Genomic DNA, 22,596 nt, shown 5'->3' on the forward strand with positions numbered 1-22,596 from the left:
TGCTCAGGCTCAGGCCAGTGTGCTGCATCATCTATTATCTATATATAATATTATATATATCTGTCTGACTGCTCAGCTCACACAGCTTATAATTGTGGGGGAGACTGGGGAGCACTACTGCAGTGCCAGTTATAGGTTATAGCAGGAGCCAGGAGTACATAATATATTATATAGTGAGTGACCACCAGACACACAGTGCAGTTTATTTAATATATCCGTTCTCTGCCTGAAAAAAGCGATACACACAGTGACTCAGTCAGTCACATACCATATCTGTGTGCACTGCTCAGGCTCAGGCCAGTGTGCTGCATCATCTATATATATTATATATCTGTCTGACTGCTCAGCTCACACAGCTTATAATTGTGGGGGAGACTGGGGAGCACTACTGCAGTGCCAGTTATAGGTTATAGCAGGAGCCAGGAGTACATATTATATTAAAATTAAACAGTGCACACTTTTGCTGCAGGAGTGCCACTGCCAGTGTGACTGACCAGTGACCTGACCACACTGACCACCAGTATAGTTAGTAGTATACTTATATTGTGATTGCCTGAAAAAGTTAAACACTCGTCGTGTGACTTCACTTGTGTGTTTTTTTTTTTTTATTCTATAAAAATAAAACTCATTCTGCTGACAGACAGTGTCCAGCAGGTCCGTCATTATATAATATATAATATATACCTGTCCGGCTGCAGTAGTGATATATATATATTTTTTATATCATTTATCATCCAGTCGCAGCAGACACAGTACGGTAGTTCACGGCTGTGGCTACCTCTGTGTCTCTGCACTCGGCAGGCAGTCCGTCCATAATTGTAATACCACCTAACCGTGGATTTTTTTCATTCTTCTTTATACATACATAGTTACATAGACATCTTCTCTTTATCAACCAGTCTATATTAGCTGCAGACACAGTACAGTACGGTAGTTCACGGCTGTGGCTACCTCTGTGTCTGCACTCGGCAGGCAGTCCGTCCATAATTGTATACCACCTAACCGTGGATTTTTTTCAGTCTTCTTTATACATACATAGTTACATAGACATCTTCTCTTTATCAACCAGTCTATATTAGCTGCAGACACAGTACAGTACGGTAGTTCACGGCTGTGGCTACCTCTGTGTCTGCAGTCGGCAGGCAGTCCATAATTGTATACTAGTATCCATCTCCATTGTTTACCTGAGGTGCCTTTTAGTTGTGCCTATTAAAATATGGAGAACAAAAATGTTGAGGTTCCAAAATTAGGGAAAGATCAAGATCCACTTCCACCTCGTGCTGAAGCTGCTGCCACTAGTCATGGCCGAGACGATGAAATGCCAGCAACGTCGTCTGCCAAGGCCGATGCCCAATGTCATAGTACAGAGCATGTCAAATCCAAAACACCAAATATCAGAAAAAAAAGGACTCCAAAACCTAAAATAAAATTGTCGGAGGAGAAGCGTAAACTTGCCAATATGCCATTTACCACACGGAGTGGCAAGGAACGGCTGAGGCCCTGGCCTATGTTCATGGCTAGTGGTTCAGCTTCACATGAGGATGGAAGCACTCAGCCTCTCGCTAGAAAAATGAAAAGACTCAAGCTGGCAAAAGCAGCACAGCAAAGAACTGTGCATTCTTCGAAATCCCAAATCCACAAGGAGAGTCCAATTGTGTCGGTTGCGATGCCTGACCTTCCCAACACTGGACGTGAAGAGCATGCGCCTTCCACCATTTGCACGCCCCCTGCAAGTGCTGGAAGGAGCACCCGCAGTCCAGTTCCTGATAGTCAGATTGAAGAGGTCAGTGTTGAAGTACACCAGGATGAGGAGGATATGGGTGTTGCTGGCGCTGGGGAGGAAATTGACCAGGAGGATTCTGATGGTGAGGTGGTTTGTTTAAGTCAGGCACCCGGGGAGACACCTGTTGTCCGTGGGAGGAATATGGCCGTTGACATGCCAGGTGAAAATACCAAAAAAAATCAGCTCTTCGGTGTGGAGGTATTTCACCAGAAATGCAGACAACAGGTGTCAAGCCGTGTGTTCCCTTTGTCAAGCTGTAATAAGTAGGGGTAAGGACGTTAACCACCTCGGAACATCCTCCCTTATACGTCACCTGCAGCGCATTCATAATAAGTCAGTGACAAGTTCAAAAACTTTGGGTGACAGCGGAAGCAGTCCACTGACCAGTAAATCCCTTCCTCTTGTAACCAAGCTCACGCAAACCACCCCACCAACTCCCTCAGTGTCAATTTCCTCCTTCCCCAGGAATGCCAATAGTCCTGCAGGCCATGTCACTGGCAATTCTGACGAGTCCTCTCCTGCCTGGGATTCCTCCGATGCATCCTTGCGTGTAACGCCTACTGCTGCTGGCGCTGCTGTTGTTGCCGCTGGGAGTCGATGGTCATCCCAGAGGGGAAGTCGTAAGCCCACTTGTACTACTTCCAGTAAGCAATTGACTGTTCAACAGTCCTTTGCGAGGAAGATGAAATATCACAGCAGTCATCCTACTGCAAAGCGGATAACTGAGGCCTTGACAACTATGTTGGTGTTAGACGTGCGTCCGGTATCCGCCGTTAGTTCACAGGGAACTAGACAATTTATTGAGGCAGTGTGCCCCCGTTACCAAATACCATCTAGGTTCCACTTCTCTAGGCAGGCGATACCGAGAATGTACACGGACGTCAGAAAAAGACTCACCAGTGTCCTAAAAAATGCAGTTGTACCCAATGTCCACTTAACCACGGACATGTGGACAAGTGGAGCAGGGCAGGGTCAGGACTATATGACTGTGACAGCCCACTGGGTAGATGTATGGACTCCCGCCGCAAGAACAGCAGCGGCGGCACCAGTAGCAGCATCTCGCAAACGCCAACTCTTTCCTAGGCAGGCTACGCTTTGTATCACCGGTTTCCAGAATACGCACACAGCTGAAAACCTCTTACGGCAACTGAGGAAGATCATCGCGGAATGGCTTACCCCAATTGGACTCTCCTGTGGATTTGTGGCATCGGACAACGCCAGCAATATTGTGTGTGCATTAAATATGGGCAAATTCCAGCACGTCCCATGTTTTGCACATACCTTGAATTTGGTGGTGCAGAATTTTTTAAAAAACGACAGGGGCGTGCAAGAGATGCTGTCGGTGGCCAGAAGAATTGCGGGACACTTTCGGCGTACAGGCACCACGTACAGAAGACTGGAGCACCACCAAAAACTACTGAACCTGCCCTGCCATCATCTGAAGCAAGAAGTGGTAACGAGGTGGAATTCAACCCTCTATATGCTTCAGAGGTTGGAGGAGCAGCAAAAGGCCATTCAAGCCTATACAATTGAGCACGATATAGGAGGTGGAATGCACCTGTCTCAAGTGCAGTGGAGAATGATTTCAACGTTGTGCAAGGTTCTGATGCCCTTTGAACTTGCCACACGTGAAGTCAGTTCAGACACTGCCAGCCTGAGTCAGGTCATTCCCCTCATCAGGCTTTTGCAGAAGAAGCTGGAGGCATTGAAGAAGGAGCTAAAAGGGAGCGATTCCGCTAGGCATGTGGGACTTGTGGATGCAGCCCTTAATTCGCTTAACAAGGATTCACGGGTGGTCAATCTGTTGAAATCAGAGCACTACATTTTGGCCACCGTGCTCGATCCTAGATTTAAAGCCTACCTTGGATCTCTCTTTCCGGCAGACACAAGTCTGCTGGGGTTGAAAGACCTGCTGGTGACAAAATTGTCAAGTCAAGCGGAACGCGACCTGTCAACATCTCCTCCTTCACATTCTCCCGCAACTGGGGGTGCGAGGAAAAGGCTCAGAATTCCGAGCCCACCCGCTGGCGGTGATGCAGGGCAGTCTGGAGCGACTGCTGATGCTGACATCTGGTCCGGACTGAAGGACCTGACAACGATTACGGACATGTCGTCTACTGTCACTGCATATGATTCTCTCAACATTGATAGAATGGTGGAGGATTATATGAGTGACCGCATCCAAGTAGGCACGTCACACAGTCCGTACTTATACTGGCAGGAAAAAGAGGCAATTTGGAGGCCCTTGCACAAACTGGCTTTATTCTACCTAAGTTGCCCTCCCACAAGTGTGTACTCCGAAAGAGTGTTTAGTGCCGCCGCTCACCTTGTCAGCAATCGGCGTACGAGGTTACATCCAGAAAATGTGGAGAAGATGATGTTCATTAAAATGAATTATAATCAATTCCTCCGCGGAGACATTGACCAGCAGCAATTGCCTCCACAAAGTACACAGGGAGCTGAGATGGTGGATTCCAGTGGGGACGAATTGATAATCTGTGAGGAGGGGGATGTACACGGTGATATATCGGAGGGTGAAGATGAGGTGGACATCTTGCCTCTGTAGAGCCAGTTTGTGCAAGGAGAGATTAATTGCTTCTTTTTTGGGGGGGGTCCAAACCAACCCGTCATATCAGTCACAGTCGTGTGGCAGACCCTGTCACTGAAATGATGGGTTGGTTAAAGTGTGCATGTCCTGTTTTGTTTATACAACATAAGGGTGGGTGGGAGGGCCCAAGGACAATTCCATCTTGCACCTCTTTTTTCTTTTCTTTTTCTTTGCATCATGTGCTGATTGGGGAGGGTTTTTTGGAAGGGACATCCTGCGTGACACTGCAGTGCCACTCCTAGATGGGCCCGGTGTTTGTGTCGGCCACTAGGGTCGCTAATCTTACTCACACAGTCAGCTACCTCATTGCGCCTCTTTTTTTCTTTGCGTCATGTGCTGTTTGGGGAGGGTTTTTTGGAAGGGACATCCTGCGTGACACTGCAGTGCCACTCCTAGATGGGCCCGGTGTTTGTGTCGGCCACTAGGGTCGCTAATCTTACTCACACAGCTACCTCATTGCGCCTCTTTTTTTCTTTGCGTCATGTGCTGTTTGGGGAGGGTTTTTTGGAAGGGCCATCCTGCGTGACACTGCAGTGCCACTCCTAGATGGGCCCGGTGTTTGTGTCGGCCACTAGGGTCGCTAATCTTACTCACACAGCTACCTCATTGCGCCTCTTTTTTTCTTTGCGTCATGTGCTGTTTGGGGAGGGTTTTTTGGAAGGGACATCCTGCGTGACACTGCAGTGCCACTCCTAGATGGGCCCGGTGTTTGTGTCGGCCACTAGGGTCGCTTATCTTACTCACACAGCGACCTCGGTGCAAATTTTAGGACTAAAAATAATATTGTGAGGTGTGAGGTATTCAGAATAGACTGAAAATGAGTGTAAATTATGGTTTTTGAGGTTAATAATACTTTGGGATCAAAATGACCCCCAAATTCTATGATTTAAGCTGTTTTTTAGTGTTTTTTGAAAAAAACACCCGAATCCAAAACACACCCGAATCCGACAAAAAAAATTCGGTGAGGTTTTGCCAAAACGCGTTCGAACCCAAAACACGGCCGCGGAACCGAACCCAAAACCAAAACCCGAAAAATTTCAGGCGCTCATCTCTACTATAACACGAATATAATTAACATACAAAAAGATTTCAATATCAGGGAAATCCAACCCACCCTTCTCTCTTGCCTTTATCAACACTTCACGTTTCAAACGTTCCATCTTCCCACCCCAAACAAACATGAAAAGAACTCTGTTTATTTTCTTGATCTCCAGCACAGACGGAGGAAAAACACATGCCAGAAACAATAAAATAGGTAACACCACACTTTTAATCACCAACACTTTCCCAAACACTGTCATCTGTCTCATCTTCCAAAAATCCACCTTCTTCTGTACCCTCTTACTACATTCTTCCCAACTCACTCTCCCTTTCAAATCATCCTCAAACACCACACCTAATACTTTAATCCCTTCACTCACGCTCATAATCCCTTCCACACTGTAACTTTCATCCCCAAAGCACTTCAATTTTGTTTTACACCAATTAACTTTAAATGCAGAAGCACTGCAAAAGAAACTAACCAGTAATTTAACTCTTCTCAATTCTGCAACACTCTTACTCACAACCGCAACATCATCCATATACCCCAATACTTTCACCATCCTACCTCCACTACCTGGTACCAACACCCCCCCTACAACTTTATCTCTCCTAATCATCTGCAATAATGGTTCAATAACACAAATAAACAAAATAGCTGACAATGGACATCCTTGTCGTACTCCTGACCTAATCACTACATTCTTACTTATATTCCCATTCACCAAAAACTTACTCACAACAGAATCATATAACCCTCTCACACATCTTACAAATACCACCGGGAACCCCATACGTACCAATACTTTAAACATAAAATTGTGAGACACGCGGTCATACGCCTTTTCAAAATCTAAAGCTAATAACATACATACTCTCTTCCTTTCTCTGCAGTCACCCAACACATCTCTCAGCAAAATCAAATTATCTGTTATCCTTCTACCAGGCACACCACACACTTGATCATCACCCACCACCTGATCCACCACATCCCGCATCCTATTTGCCAATATTTTTGCCAGAATTTTATAATCTGAATTTAAAAGCGTAATAGGTCTCCAATTTTCTAACAAGCCCCTATCACCTTTTTTATGCACTAACACCACAATACCTTCTTTCATACTATCACATAATCTTGCATTTCCAAACATAAAAGCACACAAATCACACACATCCTTCCCTATGACATCCCAAAAACAACTATAAAACTCAATCGGCAACCCATCCATACCTGGAGTTTTATTCCTTTTAGCACTATCCACAGCTCTTTTCACTTCATCACCTGTTACCTTATCCATCAAAACAGGCAAATTTCCCTCATACACTCTCTCAGACAAACCACACAATACTTCTTCTTCCATATCACTATCTACTTCCTTCCTATCATACAACTTTTCATAAAATTCTGCAATCACATCCATCATTCTTTCACCACTCACTTCCTCTCCATCTTTATCTAACACATACTTTATCACACGATTATTTTTGCAAGCTTTTTTTAAAAAAAACCTTGTACATTTTTCATTTTCCTCTAATACCTCCACCCTAGACCTAAAAATAATTTCTTTACCTCTATTATTCAAACATTTACTAACCTCAGATCTTGCTTTAATAATATCATCATTCACATCCACACCTTCCTCTCTTAATTTATAAAGAAAACTAAGCCTGCTATTCCACAGCTGATACTTATTCCTCTCTCTCACAGCTTTCCTATATCCTGCTCTGATAGAACTTCTTAACCCTTTCCTTAACCCAGTCCCACCATTCCAATATATTGACAAACTCATTTTTCCTACTTTGCCAGAAACTATATTTCTTACAGAAATCTTTGAATAACACCTCATCTTCTAAAAGCTTAACATTTAGTCTCCACAATCCTTTCCCATATAGTGTACTAGACTCACAACAAACTTTGCAACATAAAGAATCATGATCTGAAAAAGGCACTTTCTCCTGTACAAACTGTCCAAACATCACATCTTTAGAACAAAATAAATAGTCTATACGAGACATTACCCCTCCTCTGTCCGCAAAATAGGTATTTGGGACAGGCTTACCCATACTTGTCTCTGCAATATCAACAAAACCAAAATCCAGAATAATATCCTTCAGGATTTTCCCAGTAATATCAACAACTACCTCCCCTCTCCCAATCCTACCTTCCTTCTCTAGAATACAATTCATATCACCTACAAGCAATGTAGGAATTCTTCCAGACAAAAAAAAACTTTAATTTTTCAAAAAAACATTTCCTCTCTTTCTTCTCTGCTGGAGCATAAACACAAAACACCCTAAATCTCCAGCCTCTATATTTAGCAATTACAGAGATAGCTCTCCCCTCTATCACCAAATAACTTTCTATATTCATTTCTTTATTTTTAAACAAAATACCCACCCCTGCATTCCTGTTACAGCTAGAACCAGACCATATAGCCTCCCCATAGCCCCATTCCTCTTTTTTCGGTATATGAGACAATCCACATTCCTGCAAACAAATAATATCAGCATTTCTTGCTGCCACATATTCTAATACTGCCGATCTTCTGGCTTTACTTGTGATTAATCTCACATTCAGCAAGAATATTTTTAAATTAAACATTTGAAACAAAATAAAACAAACAGACAAAAAAAAATAAACTTTGTAAAACAAAAACATTAGACATCCACTATGCACTGTTAGCATCACAGCACGTAAACAGAAGTTCACCCTAAAAAACATCAGGGAGCTAATTAAGCAGCCCAAGGTACAGCACAAAAAATAGCTAATTTTGACCACCATCTCTTTAGCTGAGATCTAAAGCAGTTCTTCCTCAACAGCTTTGCAGTCCTCCTCACCCTATACCTTGCGGCCCCTTGTAAGAGGCACACTTCTTTACATTTGGGATAACATTTCCCCCATCTAAAAAATAAGCCGATGCCTCTTGTGATCTATCGCCATCCTCCTCAGCAGAGGACACATCTTCTATACCTTCAGTATTATGTCCTGTTGTATTCTCCATCCGTGGCTTCTTAGCTCTGCGCACCTGTCGTTCAGCTTTCCTAGCCACTGAGCCAGACTCCTCAGGCCCACTGCTGAACTCCTCTACTCTAGTAGAGTCCACCGATGGTACAGGACTCTGACAGTCATCTATTACCAGACTAAGAGCTGGACTCTCCACACAGTCACTTGATGCTTCCACCACATCCTCCATTACATCAGCAAACTCCTCTTGCTGTCCCTCATCTGCAGCCACACCTGCAGGCTCATCAGACCGAACAAGCTGTTCCTCGTTATCAGCACTGGGTCCAGACCCAGCCTGCTCTTCATTAGTGGAATTCCCACCAGGCACAGACTGTTGCATATTAACCCCACGAACTGCAAAGTTTTTTGCTCTCATCTCAGCATCAAGCTCTTTAAACATTTGCCTTCGCATACTGACTTTAGCAGCAGGACAGTTTCGGACACTGTGTCCTACCTCTCCACAGATATCGCAGCTTTTTGCCATTGGGCAATTGCCAGCCTCATGATCTCTTTGCTTGCAATTCCTACAAACTTTGCCTGTGGAACATTCCTCCTTAGTGTGTCCATACTGTCAAAGTCAGAAAAATATCTCTATGCACACTACCATATTTGCACCTCACACAGGTCCGTGCTGCGCATGCGTACGCTCTCCCGTACGTGCGCATACTCACAGTCGCGGGCACCCGCAGGCGCATGGTATGCGTATTTACGGTAGAGTTTATGTGGTTGTAGCGTGCGACTCAATCGTTACATATTTTCAGTAATAATGTATTCTGTAGATCATGGTCCCTTTGATAGATTCTGAAAGTTTGGTTAATATAGAATGTTTATGAACAGAGGAATCCCTCTTTGTTTGATACGAAGGGTCAGACAGGAGTAATACAGTGGTGTTTAGTATCCATCGGAAGAATATTTAATTAGAAATATTCCGGTGTTGGTTTGAAGCAGATCAATCGCTCGTGCGAATAGTTATGGACATAAGAAGTTTATGAACATTTACTTTATTTGCACTTTATTACCCATGCGGCGGGAAACCCAGTTTCCCTCCCACCTGAGCAGTTGGAAATCGTCACAGCCCACCTGTATGAATTAACCTATGACCTTTTGTTATAGTGCGAAGCCGAATTCCTGTGTCCAATGGACGATCAGATTGTAGGGACCATTAGATTGCATTGTGTGTGGGGCATAAATAGGCAGGCCGACCACATCCAGCTCTCACTCTTCAACGGTTCTCATTGCTGAAAATCGGGTGCTGGATGTCCAGGCGCATGCGATCGTTTCCCCTTGTGCGTAAGTTTTTCTCCGTAATCATATTGTCTTACTGTGAGCCATTTCTCTCATCTCTCTCTCTCTCTCTCTCTCTACTCTTTCTCTCGTATTTTCCCTTGATTAGATTGTATTGTATTGTATTTATAGTGTAGTTATTTGGTTAGGAAGTCTCTGTTATATTGTAGTGTATCATTTGTACTGTGATTCCTTTTTACAAGTATATTAGTTATAATACATTTAATAGGCTTTGGACCCTAAACAAGTATCTGTGTATTTTCTCATAGTGTTAAGAATTCTCTGAGCGTCGGTGACGCTCAAACAGCTTTGTAGTTAATCAGGTTACACAAGGTTGCACTTACACTTTGTCTCTACATTAAGGTTTACTGTGTATTTCATTGTTAAGGGTATAGATATAAAGGTTTTGCGTTGTGAGCGTCTGCGCCGCTGGTGATCTCCTCGTGGTCTCGAGCGTCCGCTACGCCATAGCGAATCATTACGTTAGTCATAGCCAACAGAGTGCTTGTCTGTGATCTCTGGGCCGTGAGCGAACGTGACGCTTGAGCGTCTCGCCTACGGCTGAGCGATCGTTACGCAACTTGCGTACCCTTACGGTACTTCTTAAGTAAACAGCGTACAGTGTTCTTAGACCTCATAAAGGGTTGTATATACGATAAATATTTAGCTTTATCAATTGGCGGCTCGTCCTGTCCTTCACATATCTGCACTAGGTAGATCAGCAGACATTATCCCTCAGCAAAGGGCGGGAGGTTGTCTCGTAGTGCTGACGGGATAAGCGTCTGCTTCGCTTAGATAACGAGTGCTGAAGGAATCCGGGAACCTGAGGTAAGAACAAAACGCTTGTGTTTTTTTTAAACTGTTTATTTTTCTTCTGTCTTGCGTATATACGCACGCATACATATATATATCTGCATTTCTTTTCCATCTGTGTATTTCATTTGTCGTATATCACCACCCTGTCTGCCAGTTTTATAGTTGATAGAAAAGTGCTAAAAGAGACTTGCTGTTATTTCATAGTTTAAGAATAGAGGTAATAGTTAAAAGTGTAGACAAACACACAGGTTTGCCTGGGAAATAAAGCAAAGCCAGTGGGGTACGCGGTAGATGATCAGGGATCGTTTACATTGATAAAAGTATATTGTGTTACGGTGGATCTTTGTTTTGCGTACACGTGTCTCTAACAAAGACTAGCGTACGCAATCCAAAGGCCGACGCACGCAGCGTTCATTACGCAACGTAGCGTCCGGTTACGCCCACGTAGCTCAAGTCACGATAAGTTGATTTTTAACGCAAAGCGGTAGATAACGCGACGCGGTAAATAACGCAAGTCTATTTTTGGAAATCTGAAATTTAGTTTAACAGATCCTGCTCCTAATTGGTAACACAGCTGGGCTAAAGAAATTTTCTGCGCAGAAATAGAAATAGAAACAAAAGTGTACATGTGATGAGTGAGTGTTTTTACAATTTTTAAAGGTTGAACCACAAGAAAAGTCGAGTACTCGTGAGGTACATGCGTGTAAGTGACGTGCACGGTGGCTAGGGAGGCATCTCTGGTTAAATACAATTTTGAGCATTAGAGTATAGCGGACCAGGAGGTCATACTGTAACAAGACCAGGAGGTCACACTAACAAGACCAGGAGGTCATAACAGACCAGGAGGTCCAGGTACAGCCGACAAGGAAGTCCGCTATACAGTTCACAGGCACAACACCGAAAAGGGTTGGTGCAACACCCATATAGGCCATATAAGCTCTGGCTGAAGGAATTCGCAGTCGTAAGTTTCGATTCCATTGGTCTTTCCGTACATAAGCTTAGTTGTTTGTGTACTGAACGACTGGACCGCACGTAAGTGTGTGCAGTGGTTAGTAATCTGACCTAATACCATTAGAGTAAAGGGGTCACAAACGCTATCTGTACACTCTAACGTGATTTGTGTAATTTTTTTATTTTAAGGGAAGTTCGCTGCTCACTCAGGAACTATCCAGCAACCAATAGTTACTGGAAAGAGTAAGTGTTCTTCGGATAACCCTCACAGGTTCCAGTAAATAGAGGTTCAGGTCGCAGGGGCCCTAGGTCGAGTACGCCAGCACCATATCGGTGTGATCAGGTCGTATAGGTCGGCGTGGGCGAGTGAGTGGGGTACTCGGTAAACCGCCACCGTCAGCCTATTGTTGGCATTTGGTTTTTCGTAAAGGGTTGGCTAAATAAAGCAACACTTTCGAACTATGGGGGCCACTTGTTCAGGTAGGGGGCGATCAACCTCGGTTCGGGTTGATTCAGTGGTCCGGCCAATTGGGTCGGCCAGGTATATCATGTGTGAGAAATATGGAAGTCACACAGAAACTTTATGTGATGAATGGGAGAGAATGACTGTGCATGACGGGGAGAAATTCCCAAGAATAGGGAGCTTCAGCTCAGAAGTGTTACAAAATTTAAGGAGGAGGATATGTCTCATAAAATCAACAAAGAGACGAATTCAGCATTATGATTATTTACAGTTGTGGCAACAGGAAGGTGAGATACAGAGAGGTTTGGCTCAGGCGGCGGGATCTGGCTCTAACAGAAAATTAATTGCCACGGCCCCGCCGCCACCATATATATCAGGAGAGAAGTTGATTACGGAGAAAGACGCACTAAGGTGTAACACAAAATCACTTAGTAACTGTGTAAATGTTAATGATAATGTTAACCCATTAACCCATGCAAGCATTAACCCGTGCAAGTTGTACCCTGTTTTGAACTTTCCTCAGGAGTGTGATCAAGAGGACGAATCGGCAACGATTTCAGCACTCTCTCTAGCAGCCACCATAGCAGAGACCACAGTAGGCACAGCTCCACCCACGAGATTAGTAAAGGTCCCTAGCGGAGGGATAGGTGAGGTCGTATCAACTGGTAAGTACGGCACCATGCATTATGCTGAAACTATTTCACCACAGCCTGTAGAATCTACACAGAATGAGGTTGTTAGAATTACACCTGTTAGAGTAATAGCAGTGCCAAATGGGAAAACAGACGCATCAGGAGCCACTCCCATTAGGAACATCGCCATGTACACTCCATTTTCCCGAATGGAATTAAGGACCATAGTGTCTGAATTTCCTGACCCTAGAAAAGACTTAGTTGCCAGTCAAAAATACATCAGAGACTTAGGTAACACTGTAGAGCCCAACAATAAAGACTGGCAGATATTGCTGAGAGCATGTTTACCCTCAAATGTCGACGCAACTCAATTTTTAGCTGATTGCGGACTAGATCATGATGTACCTCTTACAGATGTGTACAACCAAGATAATGTGAAAAGAATAAACTTGCAGCTAAAAGAGTATTTCCCAGCAGTAGCTAAATGGAATAAGATATTCTCCATTAAACAGAAGGAGTCAGAGACAGCTGCAGAGTATTTTCACAGAGCATTATTAGAAATGGCAAAATACACAGGTATAGAGGACATTAAAACAGACACAAACCATCGGGAAGTAGCAGTATCAGTACTGATGGATGGTTTAAAAGAGTCATTGAAGACTAGGGTACAGACCACGCAACCTTGTTGGCGAGGTCTGTCTGTGGCTACTTTGAGAGAGGCTGCTATTGATCACGACAGAAACATCACCAGACACAGGGAACAACAAGGTGACAAATTAATGTCAGTAAGTATACAGGCTCTGACCACAAGGCAGCCTTTGTTTGTATCACCAAATCCTGTGGGTAAGTCAAGTATGGTTACTTGTTATTCTTGTCACAAACAGGGACACATGGCACGAGATTGTAGATTAAAGAATCCACGAAACTCATACCAAACCCCTAGACAACGACACGACACGACATTGGGAGCAAGGTCCGCAGAAACGGAGTTATGAGCCACATACAGGGGAAACAAAAAGATATCCCCCAAACAGAGACTGGCATGCCTCTGGTAGTTCCCAACTATCTCCCTCACAAGTAGTTGCTGCCAGCGGGATTCAGGGAGGTCACCATACCCAATAGGGGTGTGGCCATACCTGTAATCTGCAGCCAGTAAAATTAATTGCCAACCTTGAAAGTGAACCCGAGGTCGCAATCAATGTAGCTGGTAAAACTTTAAACTTTCTTGTAGACACAGGGGCGGCCAAGTCAGTGATAAATTCGACAGTGGGCATGAGAACCACTGGTAGGACAATTCCAGCCATGGGAGTAACAGGAGTAGTCCAGCACTACCCTGTTAGCAAACCAGCCGAGATTACAATAGGGCCTTTGCATACCAAGCATTCCTTTTTGCTGGCTGCATCGGCACCAACCAATCTCCTGGGAAGAGACTTACTGTGTAAAATGGGGTGCGTCATTTATTGTACTCCTGAAGGTGTATTCTTGGACATACCTGAGAAACACGCTCAGGAAGTGCGAGACATGTTAGACTCCCCATCAAAATTAATGTCACATACCATTATGACAAATAGGAATCCATCCCAAATAGAAGAGATGACATCTCAGATACCAGAGTCACTTTGGACAAAAGACGGACAGGACACTGGATTAATGGCAAACGTAGCTCCAGTAGTGGTACAAGTAAAAGATGGTAGGATAGCTCCAAAAATCCCACAATATCCTCTGAAGCCAGAGGTGGAGTTAGGAGTTTACCCAGTAATAGAGCGCTTGCTACAACAGGGCATTCTAGTAAGAACGTCCAGCACTGCCAATAGTCCCATCTTCCCTGTTAAGAAGAGTGGGGGGAGGGGTTACAGGCTAGTGCAGGATCTAAGGGGGATTAACAAAATAGTTGAGAGTCAGTTCCCCGTAGTGCCAAATCCAGCTGTCATCCTAATGCAAATCCCTCCCACTGCCAAATTTTTCACTGTTATTGACCTCTGCTCCGCTTTCTTTTCGGTACCTCTGCACCCTGACAGCCAATATTTGTTTGCATTCACATACAGAGGAGTCCAATACACGTGGACTCGATTGCCCCAAGGTTTCATAGATAGTCCAAGTATATTTTCTCAGGCTTTGCATGATTGTTTACAGTCTTTCCAACCAGACAGTGGATCAGTATTGATACAGTATGTGGACGATTTATTACTGTGTTCAGATTCACTGGAAGCATCTCTGAAGGATACGAAACAGCTCCTGTTTCATCTTTCAGACACCGGACACAAGGTGTCCAAAGACAAGTTGCAATTATGCCAAACTAAGGTAAAATATTTGGGACACTGTCTAACACAAGGACTGAGACACCTGACCGCTGATAGAATCCAAGCAATTAGAGACATGACTCTACCACAAACCCAGCAACAGATCAGAACGTTTTTAGGAATGTGTGGGTATTGCCGTAATTGGATCCCAGGGTTTTCCATATTGGCGCTACCTTTGCAGGAAATGGTCTCCTCAAACAAACCTGATAGGATTTTGCATACAGACGAATCCGAAACAGCATTTGAGAGACTCAAACAGTGCCTAACGCAGGCGCCAGCGCTAGGTATGCCAGACTATGGGAAACCCTTTGAACTATACGGAACAGAAAGTGCTGGTTGCGCAGCAGGTGTACTAACCCAAAAACACGGTGATGCCAGCAGGCCAGTTGCATACTACAGCGCTCAGCTAGACACGGTAGCGCGATCCCTCCCCACATGCTTGCGAAGCGTTGCTGCGATAGCATTGCTAGTGACAAAAAGCGAAGACGTCGTGCTAGGCCACAACCTCACAATCCATACGCCACATGCAGTATCAGCCTTATTGAATTCTGCCCAAACCAGACACGTCTCATCAGCGAGGTTTACAAGATGGGAATTGGCACTAATGGCCCCCGTAAACATCACCATAAGGAGATGCAGTGCATTAAATCCTGCAACATATCTCCCAGGTGTGCCTGGTCAGGCACAAAGGGTGGAAGGTGAGAGTGCTGGGGAAGGAGGATTCAATACAAAGGAAGATACACATGATTGTATGGAATATTTGACCCAAAATTTTACCGCAAGGCCTGACATCAGTGACAACCCACTGGAAGATGCAGAACTCACGTTCTACACGGATGGTAGTTGTCATAGACAGTCAGACTTGTGTACTGGATACGCAGTCGTAGATGACCAAGACACCATAGAAGCGGAACCGCTAGGCCCACCTCACTCAGCCCAGGTTGCTGAACTGGTCGCCCTAACCAGAGCATGTGAATTGGCTAAGGGTAAGTCAGCCAATATCTACACCGATTCTAGATACGCATTCGGGGTAGTCCATGATTTCGGAGCCCTATGGCGCCTCAGAAATTTCATGACGGCAGCTGGTACACCGGTAGCGCATGCAGCTCACATAAAAAGGCTTCTAACAGCGATACAGGAACCCGACAGAGTGGCTGTTATCAAATGTAAAGCACATACATATAGTCAAGACCCGGTATCACTTGGTAACAGCCGAGCAGACGAAGCTGCTAAGTTAGCAGCTGCTACCCCCATACAGACAGACACCACACAATTGATGGTATTTAATACCATTAACACACAGAAGTTGTGTGAAATGCAAAATTTGTGTTCCACACAGGAAAAGGCAGTCTGGAAGGCAAAGGGATGTAGCCAAGAGTCCTCAGGACTCTGGACGGATGGACATGGTAAACCAGTGGCCCCCAGAGCATATCTTCCATGTCTGGCTGAAGCAGCTCACGGGCTGACTCATCTAGGCAAGGAAGGGATGTGCAAATTGGTAGGAGCCTATTGGTGCGCCCCAGGATTCTCCTCTCATGCAGGTAAAAGAGCAATGTCATGCCTTACCTGTCTGAGAAAGAATATTGGAAAGGCAATACCTACAGAACCATCCCATATCCCACCTGCCGGCGGCCCTTTCCAGGTAATACAAATTGACTTCATTCAATTACCCCCTTGTCGGAATTTGAAATATGTACTTGTTTGTATAGATGTTTTCTCAAATTGGGTCGAAGCATTTCCTGCAGCTACAAATACCGCTATGTTTACAGCTAAGAAAATTGTGCAGGAATTTGTATGTAGATATGGTATCCCTAGAATAATCGAAAGTGATAGGGGTACCCATTTTACAGGTGATGTCTTTCAAGGAATGTGTAAGTTGATGGGAATTGATAGCAAGCTGCACACTCCGTACCGTCCACAGGCGAGTGCGAAGGTCGAAAGAGTGAACAGCACTATTAAAAATAAATTGAGTAAAGTGATGGCAGAGACAGGATTGACATGGCCAGAAGCTTTACCCATTGTATTGTACAGTATCAGAACCACTCCCAGGTCCCCTCTTAATCTATCCCCTTTTGAAATCTTGTTTGGTCGACAGCCGCATGTCATGATTAACCCTCAGGATGATTTGAAATGTAACAATGAAGTGACTGTAAAGTACTTGATTAACATGAGTAAACAGTTAAGGAATCAAAATGATAATCTGAAGTTGGTGATTCCTGATCTACCTGATAGTAATTGTCATGACATTGAACCTGGGGATTATGTAATGATACGAAATTTTCTACGCTCAGGTTGCCTTATTGACAGATGGGAAGGACCATACCAGGTCTTGTTGACTAGCACTACAGCATTGAAGGTTGCTGAGAGAGAGACTTGGGTCCATTCATCCCACTGCAAGAAGGTTGCTGATCCAGAGAAGTCCCGTGATAAGGAACAGACGGTAGAGGTTGTATCACTGGAGTGTCTGTTCCAGGAGGACTGAGGCGGCACCTGAGCCTTGAAGACCGAGAGCTGTTGTCGACTCCCCACTCCCTTTTATTGTTTTTCTCCACTTCCCATCCCCTCTCCCTCAAATGTATTTTTCCTCCTTCTCATTCTTCTTCATCTCCTCCTCAAAGATGGACTTGCCCCAAGAGACTGTGATCCGGATTTTCCTGTTGACCATGATGTTAACCAGAGCAGTCTGTTCCGGCGAGAGTACCATGGAGGTCGATAGAGGTTCTGGAATGGGTTCTGATGATAAAGATGGAGGCGTAGTTTTCCAAGATCAACCTAACCAACAAGCAAAGGCGAGTATCAGAAAACGATCCGATAGCATTGATCATAGAAGAAATTGTGATGGATTGTTAGCTGAAGAAAACTGTATCTGTAGACTCTGTAACAATGTCATTGAGGATGGGTGCATAAAGAAATGCCAATCCAGTTTTAATATCCATATGGACCGGCATCCATTGAGTGACTATCACTCCTTAGTGGGTAACGTATTAAACAAAACAGATTGTTGGGTATGCTCCCAAGTACCTCAGGGTCATAGCAAATCAGGGCTAGTACCATTTCCTTTAACGATAGGGGAGGTATTTGAGTTAAATGGTGGGAGACCGGTGGACCGGAGGTTTAATATCTCCAGCCCTCCTAGTTTGAAGCTCCACCAATACCACGTGGATAGGTCCCTATTATGTTTCAACATCTCCAATCCCAGAAAGCCGGGAAATTGGGAAGTGTCATGGAGTAACCACACCATGACCTTTTCACATAGAGCAGATAGAATGCCTACAGATACAGAGCTTGTACGCCACATAGCCAGTAGAGGAAAATCTTTCCGGTATAGATACACCTTAGGAAATAGGATTACTAGAGTTGGAGAAGTATCACCAGGATACTGTGCACATATCGTACAACCTGATACGTGCATTAAGCAGATTGAAGAATTAGGGCTAGGAGATTTCACCTGGAAGGTGTGTAATATGGTAATGTCTTTCTCCGTCCCATATGTTCTCCCCGATGATGCATATTTCATATGCGGGAGAAAGGCGTACAAGTGGCTTGCCCCAAACTCTGAAGGATTGTGTTATATTGGAAAAGTATTGCCTGAAGTGATGACTGTAACACATGACAAAATGAAAGACATACACCGTGGTGCCCAAGCTCCTTATACTCACACTCATTACGAGCACCGAGTTAAAAGACAACTGTCAGAAAGGTTAGAGCATCCGGCCTCTGATCTGATCCATGAATCCACCGGGATTCAGGTTCTGGTGGCGTTAGATTTCACTCGCACCGCTCGAGGAGTGATGAATTATAGATACATTTCCGCACTCGCCAATTTGTTAGATAATATCACTGAAATGTATGATGACACGTTTAGATACACTGGAAGAGAACTTCAAGCTTATAAAACAGAACTGGTACAGCATAGAATGATTCTTAATTACCTCACAGCAGTGACAGGCGGATATTGTGTTACATTGGCAACACAGTACGGCGTGAAGTGTTGCACGTATATCACGAATAGCACCGAGGATCCGGTAGAGGTCATAGACCAAAAGATGGACGATATTCTCCAATTAAAGTGGGAATTTCGCCGAAAACACAATCTCACTCTTGCTGCTGTAGGTAATGAGCTGACTGGTTGGGTGTCATGGTTGAACCCGCGAAATTGGTTCTCCGGTTTGGGAGACTGGGCTCAAGGAGTCATAATGGATGTTGGAAAGTTTCTCCTATGTATTTTAGGTGTTGTTATATCTATTGGATTGATATTTAGATGCGGGCAGGCTTTAATGAGGTGTAAACAAAGTACCAGAGTGATGAGTTTGAGGAGTGAGGAAACTGTAATTAACCTGGATTTGATTTACGACCCAATGATAGAAACAATGATGTGATGAAAATGCGATTTCTACGGTCCGTTTCTTTCACCTGTTTTTCTGTTTTTTCTCCAAGATAACAAGACCCCCCTTGGACGAGGAAGTTGATGAGACGCTATACAGACAACGGATAAACCAAAGACGAAGTTTTGACCACTTGAGATATGGACACTTGATGAACTTTGCCATGGATCCCCAGTTTCCCTAGAATTCTTAAAATTACGCTAGCCCAACATTTTTTGTAAATCTAATGGCATTGACAAAGCTTATTGCTCACGCTTAATGAGCAAAACAGCGCAAAGAAGACGACTTTCAACTGATACCGAACAAAACTTCGACGACAGATGTACATTTACCTGACATAGAATATCATTGCATTTTCCATAAGTGTTCTTCATCTTCATCTCTACAACCCTCAGGTAATAACACACATAGTATAGGGAATACAGGCACAGATATCAGCAATCACATATCCCCCCATTCATGTATCATCAACTAAAATGTGCTCCCCATTTTGTTCAAAATCCGAAAAGAGCTCGGTAAAGTTTGACAGCCCATCCACAGACCTGTACCACAGGATAAGAAGGAATTCAAATGTATACTTCGCAATACCTCGAAGCTTGATTTACAACACGTACGGCACGATGATACATGACCCCCCCAAACATGGACTCATACACACATGCTTCTGCTATCACACTAGGTCATACCCTCTTCACACCTACTCCTCTCTCCTCCCTCACCCAACCATGGAAATGAATTAACCCCTGACATATATTTTTCTCCTTTTGAAATGTTTTCAGGAAGTGGCAGTTATTATTGACTGCCAAAGGGTGGACTGTCAAAGTCAGAAAAATATCTCTATGCACACTACCATATTTGCACCTCACATAGGTCCGTGCTGCGCATGCGTACGCTCTCCCGTACGTGCGCATACTCACAGTCGCGGGCACCCGCAGGCGCATGGTATGCGTATTTACGGTAGAGTTTATGTGGTTGTAGCGTGCGACTCAATCGTTACATATTTTCAGTAATAATGTATTCTGTAGATCATGGTCCCTTTGATAGATTCTGAAAGTTTGGTTAATATAGAATGTTTATGAACAGAGGAATCCCTCTTTGTTTGATACGAAGGGTCAGACAGGAGTAATACAGTGGTGTTTAGTATCCATCGGAAGAATATTTAATTAGAAATATTCCGGTGTTGGTTTGAAGCAGATCAATCGCTCGTGCGAATAGTTATGGACATAAGAAGTTTATGAACATTTACTTTATTTGCACTTTATTACCCATGCGGCGGGAAACCCAGTTTCCCTCCCACCTGAGCAGTTGGAAATCGTCACAGCCCACCTGTATGAATTAACCTATGACCTTTTGTTATAGTGCGAAGCCGAATTCCTGTGTCCAATGGACGATCAGATTGTAGGGACCATTAGATTGCATTGTGTGTGGGGCATAAATAGGCAGGCCGACCACATCCAGCTCTCACTCTTCAACGGTTCTCATTGCTGAAAATCGGGTGCTGGATGTCCAGGCGCATGCGATCGTTTCCCCTTGTGCGTAAGTTTTTCTCCGTAATCATATTGTCTTACTGTGAGCCATTTCTCTCATCTCTCTCTCTCTCTCTCTCTACTCTTTCTCTCGTATTTTCCCTTGATTAGATTGTATTGTATTGTATTTATAGTGTAGTTATTTGGTTAGGAAGTCTCTGTTATATTGTAGTGTATCATTTGTACTGTGATTCCTTTTTACAAGTATATTAGTTATAATACATTTAATAGGCTTTGGACCCTAAACAAGTATCTGTGTATTTTCTCATAGTGTTAAGAATTCTCTGAGCGTCGGTGACGCTCAAACAGCTTTGTAGTTAATCAGGTTACACAAGGTTGCACTTACACTTTGTCTCTACATTAAGGTTTACTGTGTATTTCATTGTTAAGGGTATAGATATAAAGGTTTTGCGTTGTGAGCGTCTGCGCCGCTGGTGATCTCCTCGTGGTCTCGAGCGTCCGCTACGCCATAGCGAATCATTACGTTAGTCATAGCCAACAGAGTGCTTGTCTGTGATCTCTGGGCCGTGAGCGAACGTGACGCTTGAGCGTCTCGCCTACGGCTGAGCGATCGTTACGCAACTTGCGTACCCTTACGGTACTTCTTAAGTAAACAGCGTACAGTGTTCTTAGACCTCATAAAGGGTTGTATATACGATAAATATTTAGCTTTATCAATACATAAAGCACAGTCTGCAGAAGCTTGGCTGTCCAAAATAGTACAAGAATCCCCTATTACCACCAATGCAGAAACTAGCAGGGGGATGCTTAGTACCACCCACATTATCTGGGTCAGGTTTTAGTCTCACCCAGAAACGTATTTTGCCATTGAAAATTCCCAGGGCATTTTTTTGTTTTACTCCACCCCGCACATTAGAACAGGATTGCAGTAGGAAGGCTTTTAACAAGCTCACCTCTGTGTATGGGTTATAAACATGAACAGTAATTGAAATTTCTTCAAGGGCAAAAAGAGGTTTCATTCTCACCAACCTCATTGCAGGCTCATGTTCCTTGCCCCTCAAAACCTCATACACATTGAGGCAGAAGCCATTTGAATGAAATGTCACGTCATAAATACCTTGTTTAGGGAAGTCTTGAATACAATAAAGGTCACTCAGAGTCACTTTCCCTAGCTTCTCCAGTATCTCATGGAAGACAAATTTCAGATCATTCTGCGATGAATCCTTTTCCAACTCCAAACGAATAGTATTCTTTACGCCAGACATTTCCAATCAGGGAAGATGTACCCAAGGTACTAATGCAGAAGTGTGCACCGGTGTGCGATCACCACTCAAAGCCAGGGGCTCCCCGCAAGGGGAAGACCCCAAAAGGCCCCTGCCCCAGACCAGGCAAGCCGGTCGTTCAGGCAGGAAAGTTGTATAATATCACCATCCATACAGGAGCCGCCTGTTCACAGGATGCGACGTGTTGTCCAAGGCAATGAGACTGAGCCAGGAACTGGAGTTTATACCCCTTGGTCTGTGATGATTGGATGTTGCATCTCTGTGAGAACACACCCCGCTGGATTAGGTGTTCCGATCAGCTGTGAGTTAGCTGAAGCACTGTGTACTCCAGGCTGCAGTAGACTGAAAACTAGAACTGAAACAGAAATGAACTGCTGGAACCTGTAGTTTCACAGTAGTGATGCGATGGAGAATGCAGATTCATGACAGCTCTGAAACAGTGTCCTGATGCCGCCGGTGTACACAGGGTGCACACTATGTACATATTGCTCTTCAGTCTGATGCTCTGGTCCCCAGACCTGGTGTGATACAGATGATAGACATGAAAAAGATAGGCAGT

At 44.2% G+C, this 22,596-nt stretch overlaps 1 protein-coding gene across 1 annotated transcript in view; it reads right to left on the reverse strand.

Annotated features, from left to right (window-relative positions):
• LOC134934807 (mucin-12-like) overlaps positions 1-21,954 on the reverse strand; it is a 74,396-nt gene extending 52,442 nt beyond the window's left edge. Inside the window, exon 1 of the mRNA XM_063930163.1 lies at positions 21,872-21,954. The gene's annotated coding sequence lies outside the window, so the exon portion shown is untranslated. The remainder of the gene's footprint in view (positions 1-21,871) is intronic.
• Between the last annotated feature and the right edge of the window lie 642 nt (positions 21,955-22,596).

The sequence above is a fragment of the Pseudophryne corroboree genome, chromosome 6 (assembly GCF_028390025.1).
Source record: "Pseudophryne corroboree isolate aPseCor3 chromosome 6, aPseCor3.hap2, whole genome shotgun sequence".
NCBI classification, from domain to species: Eukaryota; Metazoa; Chordata; class Amphibia; order Anura; family Myobatrachidae; genus Pseudophryne; species Pseudophryne corroboree.